The sequence below is a fragment of the Corvus kubaryi genome, unplaced genomic scaffold (genome assembly GCF_017639235.1).
Source record: "Corvus kubaryi isolate FWS band 111438036 unplaced genomic scaffold, C.kubaryi_AGA036_p1.0 62645, whole genome shotgun sequence".
Classification (NCBI taxonomy): Eukaryota; Metazoa; Chordata; class Aves; order Passeriformes; family Corvidae; genus Corvus; species Corvus kubaryi.
Window position 1 is genome coordinate 8,698 of NW_024581474.1, and position 4,656 is coordinate 13,353.

Sequence of the window (4,656 nt, forward strand, 5' to 3'; positions counted from 1 at the left end):
AAGTCTTTCCCACTTTGCATGGAAATTTTTTTTTTTTTTTGTGATTTCTTGGGAGTTTTGTTCTTTCTGCTTTCCGTGGAGTAAGATTGCCATCTGCTGCTAGACATTCTGAACTAAAGTGCTTATTCTGGGTGTTTTCGGGGCGCTTACTTCGATTTCATAGGATTCCATCATCATCCTCATCACGTCTTTTGATTGAACCTTCACGCTGGCCAGAACCAGGCCTCTTTCATCTTTCAGATTTATTTAATGTTCTGAAGGTCTCAGGTCATTGTAATCAAGCCACAGCTGGCGAGTTTTGCTCATTTTCTCAGTCCATCGTTGACAATGCTCTACTACAAGCTAGCGATCTAAACAGCAATTAAAACAAAGCCACGAATGTCGGTTACATGGTAAAACTAAATTATACGTTGAAAATACAAAGTTCAAGCAAAGTCAAGTAAGTGAAACTGAACTATAAAATGAAAGTTACAAAGTTTAGGCAAAAAGAAAGTACTAAACCAGGCAAAAATACATGTTTGGCTCCTTTCATCCCCCTCACGACACCCTCACCACGGAACCCTCAGCGCCCCCTCAGCACCTCCCACCCCTCAGAGAGTCCGGGCCCGCGCCGGCCACTGTAGGGACGCGCTCCCCTTTCGCGCCGCGTGGGGTGATGGGAAATGTAGTCCGGGAGAGGCTCAGCGCATGCGCTATGGGCGTGGGAAACTGTGTTGCCATGGGAACGGGGCTGTTGTCGTGGGATGGGCGGGGGGGTGTTGCTGCCTTGGGCTTCATGGTCATTCCCAGAGGTCCAGGGGTCTCGGGGTCCAGGGGTCCACAGATGTCAGTGCCAGGGCCAGGGGGTCTGTAGGTTTCAGGGGTCTTGGGGGATCATGAGCCTCATGACCATTCCCAGGCAGTCCAGGGGTCTTGCAGGGTCCAGGGGTGCCACTGCCAGAGCCAGGGGGTTCACAGCGACCAGGGGTCCAGGGGCCTTGGGGGTCCAGAGACCGCAAGATCCTACTGCCAGGCCCAAGGGGTCCAGGGGTCTTGGGGGTCCGTGGGCCTCATGGTCATTCCCAGGGATCTCAGGGGTCCATGGCACCACTTCCAGGGCCAGGGTATTCCCAGGGATCAGGGGTCCAGGAGTCTGGGGGGTTCAGGGGTTCTCAGGGGGGTCCAGAGGTATTTTCCTGAAAGTGGGATTCCACCTACAAAATTCCAGATGCACATGGATTGCTCCCATGCAAGGAATTTGGTGTTGGGGCACTGGTAGAAATGGCCTGGAATGGAGGGGAATCCCTCAATGCAAACCCATAAAATGCTGCAAAAGGAGTTTCCTTCGATTTAAGTCCTTAAAATGATGGAACAGAGCGTATTTACCTCAAACCAATAAAATGACAAATAAATGGGTTCTCCTTATCAATTTAATCCCGTAAAATATGGGGAAAAGGGGATATCCCTTAATTTAAATCTCTCAAATGATGGGAAAAGGCGGCTTTTCCCTCCATTTAAACCCTTAATAAGGAAAGGCAACAGGGTTTCCTCCTCAATTTAAACCTGAAGATGATGAAAATAGGGGGTTACCCCCAATTCAAACCCCTAAAATGTCATCACCAATGCTTTGCCCTTCTATTTAAACTGGGAAAAAATGGAAAACTGGGACTCCCTGTCGACTGATACACCTTACATCAGGGAAAAGGCAGGTTGTCCTTTGATTGACACCCTTAAAATCTCAGGTGAAGGGGGATCCTCCCCAATTTAAACACAGGTGATGACAGGAAAGGAGTTTTTTCCCCCTCAATTTAAATCCCTTTTCTCCTCATAATCTTCCTTTTTACTGGGGGCACTGGGAAGGACTGGGAGCACTGGGAAGGGACTGTCAAGATGAAATCAAAAGGGGAAAAGGGAAAGATTCCCCCCCCCCCGCCCCATGACCCCAAGTGCTGCCCCACCTGCTCAGGTGCTGCCGCTGGGCACATGGGTTGGTCCCTCAGCATTTTCCTGGAGCAATGTTCCCCATCCAGCTGCATCCAGGTGCTCCCCCAGGCCCTGTGAGATGCTCCAACCATCCTTCCTAGAAGGACACCCAGGGACTGTCCCCTCAGCCCCTGTTCTCAGCCAAGTACCAGCGCAGGTGTGCCCAGGTAACCTCCCAAAATCACCCCCTTCTCATCCTCAGTGGCCACATGTGGGGCTACTGCACCTTGGAGTGGGGCGGGGAGGTGGAAAAGGTCCTGCTGGTCATTCCCTCCCCCGGACAGCCCATTTTATGTACGTGGGACACCGTGGGGGGTCGGTGCTTTCCTTCCTAAGGAAAAGATCTGTCATCCAGGAGTCCACGGCGGAAATTTGGATTCCACCTCCAAAATTCAATATATCCAGCCAAGGATTGCTCCCAGATGAAAGCTGCCAGGAGTGATGATTCTGGCTGGCCTTGGGCTCTCAGGAGCTGCCTCTAGGATGCCCCTGAGACACTGGGGAACCTATGGAAAAGAGACGCTATTCTCCACCAGGCGCCCGCAGCCAAAATTGGGATTCCACCTCCTAAAATAGCAAATGTCCGAGGATTGCTCCCAGACAAAAGCTGCCAGGAACAACAGCTCTGGCTGCTCTTGGACTCCTGGGGGCCACCTCGCAAATCCCCCCGAGAGATTGGAGTGGAACATTTTCCTTCCTGTGTATCTTGGTTTGAAAGACAAATGTCTGCCATGGAGGGCGGGAACCTTCCTGGAATAGAAAGAAGAGCCGTCCCTCCAAATTATTATAACTTCAAAAATACAGGGCTTTCAGGCAAAAATGCAGGAGAAGGAATAGCAGCTCTTTACTGGAAAACAAAGAGAACAGAGCAGAGCACACAACAACACAAACCCAGAAGTTTCCGCCCTGCTCAGGGCTGGATTTTCCCTCTTTGGTGTAATTATGGCCACGGCCAGCAGGGGGCGCTGCAGGGATCACTCAGCCAGCAGGGGGCGCTGCAGGGATCACTCACAGCCAGCAGGGGGCGCTGCGGTGGCGCCATCGCGGCCAGCAGGGGGCGCTGCGATGCGGGCTCCAAGCCCTCAGGGGGCGATGGCGGCATTGGCACCACAAGGAGGAAGGTGAGGGTGCTACCCCTGCACACTCACACGGGTGGCACCAGGTCTCGGTGCCAGCAGCAGAGGAGGAGGTGGCAGCTGGAATCCTCTCATGGCAGCGGGCACAAGTGGGGAAGGTAGGCAGAACTCAACTGTGGGGCTGACTTGCAGCCCAGCAAAAGTCCCGGGTCTGAGCCCACAGCCTCTCGCGGCACCGTGAGGCAGCTCCTGAAAAATCCTGAGTGGAAAGAACCCACCCCCAGCCAAAACTCCCAAACCCTTATTCCCCTCCCCAGACCATTTTGTTGGTGTGCCAGAGCTATCAGCCAACTCCACCGGTTGATAGGAAATTGAAGAATTTCCTGTGGTGGTTGTTGTTCTTCTCAACTCCCATCCCTGTGCTGCTAGGACACAGGTGGGGTTTCCATCCCACTTCCTCTCCGTGGTCCCGCAGGTTTGGGAGCATTGGGAGGAGCAGGAGAGCAGAGGAAGAGCCCCGTGGAAAACACTGTCTGCTCAGAAAATGTAATTTATCGGAAAACTCACTCAATGGATGTGCTGGTTTGAAAGCAAACCAGCAGGAGGAATGAACCCCACACAGATACCTTGAGAGAGATTTCAGGTTGGAATTACAATTTAATAGAAAGATTACAACAAATGCAATGATACACAAAACTGGCTTAAAACCACAAATACAGAGTACAACCTTACACCCTATCGGTCAGGGTGGTGGGCGCAGTCCTGTTGAAGTGATGGCAGCAGCCTTGTCAAAAGCAGTGGTCCTGGGGAAGGTCTGGTCCTCCTCTGGGTCCATTGAGCAGTGGTGGTGTCCCAAGTCCCCAAGGTGCTCAGATATATGGCCAGATTCAGGCAGGAATGTTCAATACCTCCCCCAGGGTGGGGAATTCCACAATGGAATTATGTATTCCTATGACTCATAGGATATTTTGGGGAGTCCTTGAAGACCTGGGTGTCCACAGGCTGCCCACTGGGACCCGAGAGCCACGATGGCCCACAGGCAGAGGTGACCGCTTAGGCTGGGTGTGGTTATCACAGCCAAGTCAGTTTGGGAAGACAAACGAACACTGGCTTTGCCTCTGTCCCTTACCTGACACCCAGCTTGCAGCCTGACGGGTCGAGTGTGCGCTGGGCAGCTGGGAGTGACCATTAACAGTTCATCAGAATGATGTCAATGGGAGTAGAATACATGGTTTGGTTACAGCCCACCTCATAATCCAGGACAATGGAAACTGAGCCTCAAATCCGTGGGGAATCCCAGCTGGTCCCTGTTGGGGCTGGGCCTAGGAGAGGGCTGCGTTGGCTCGTCTCTGGGCTTTGCGCTCCACCTGGGCACAGTACTTGTCGGGCATTCCAGTGGCTCTGCAGAGGAAAGAATCCATCAGGCTCCCAATGGCTCTGGGACCGTGGCCCCGCAGCAGGTGCCGTTTGCTGAGGATGCAGAGGGAGCTGGGAGGTGGCCCAGGCTGGGACACCAGGAAGGACTCGGGGAGCCCAGGGAAGCAGCACGGGCAGCCCCTGACCTGAACTCCTGCAGCTTCTGCTGCCCAAGCTGGGCGAGGCGCCGGTTGCGCTGCCG

The 4,656-nt window shown here is 53.2% G+C and overlaps 1 long non-coding RNA gene across 1 annotated transcript; it reads right to left on the reverse strand.

The window, feature by feature from the left end:
- Positions 1-3,671: 3,671 nt before the first annotated feature.
- On the reverse strand, positions 3,672-4,656 carry LOC121672521. The gene is made up of 2 exons (XR_006018887.1): positions 4,601-4,656; positions 3,672-4,439 (listed from the first exon to the last, which is right to left on the reverse strand). It is a non-coding gene; the product is annotated as an uncharacterized LOC121672521 (long non-coding RNA).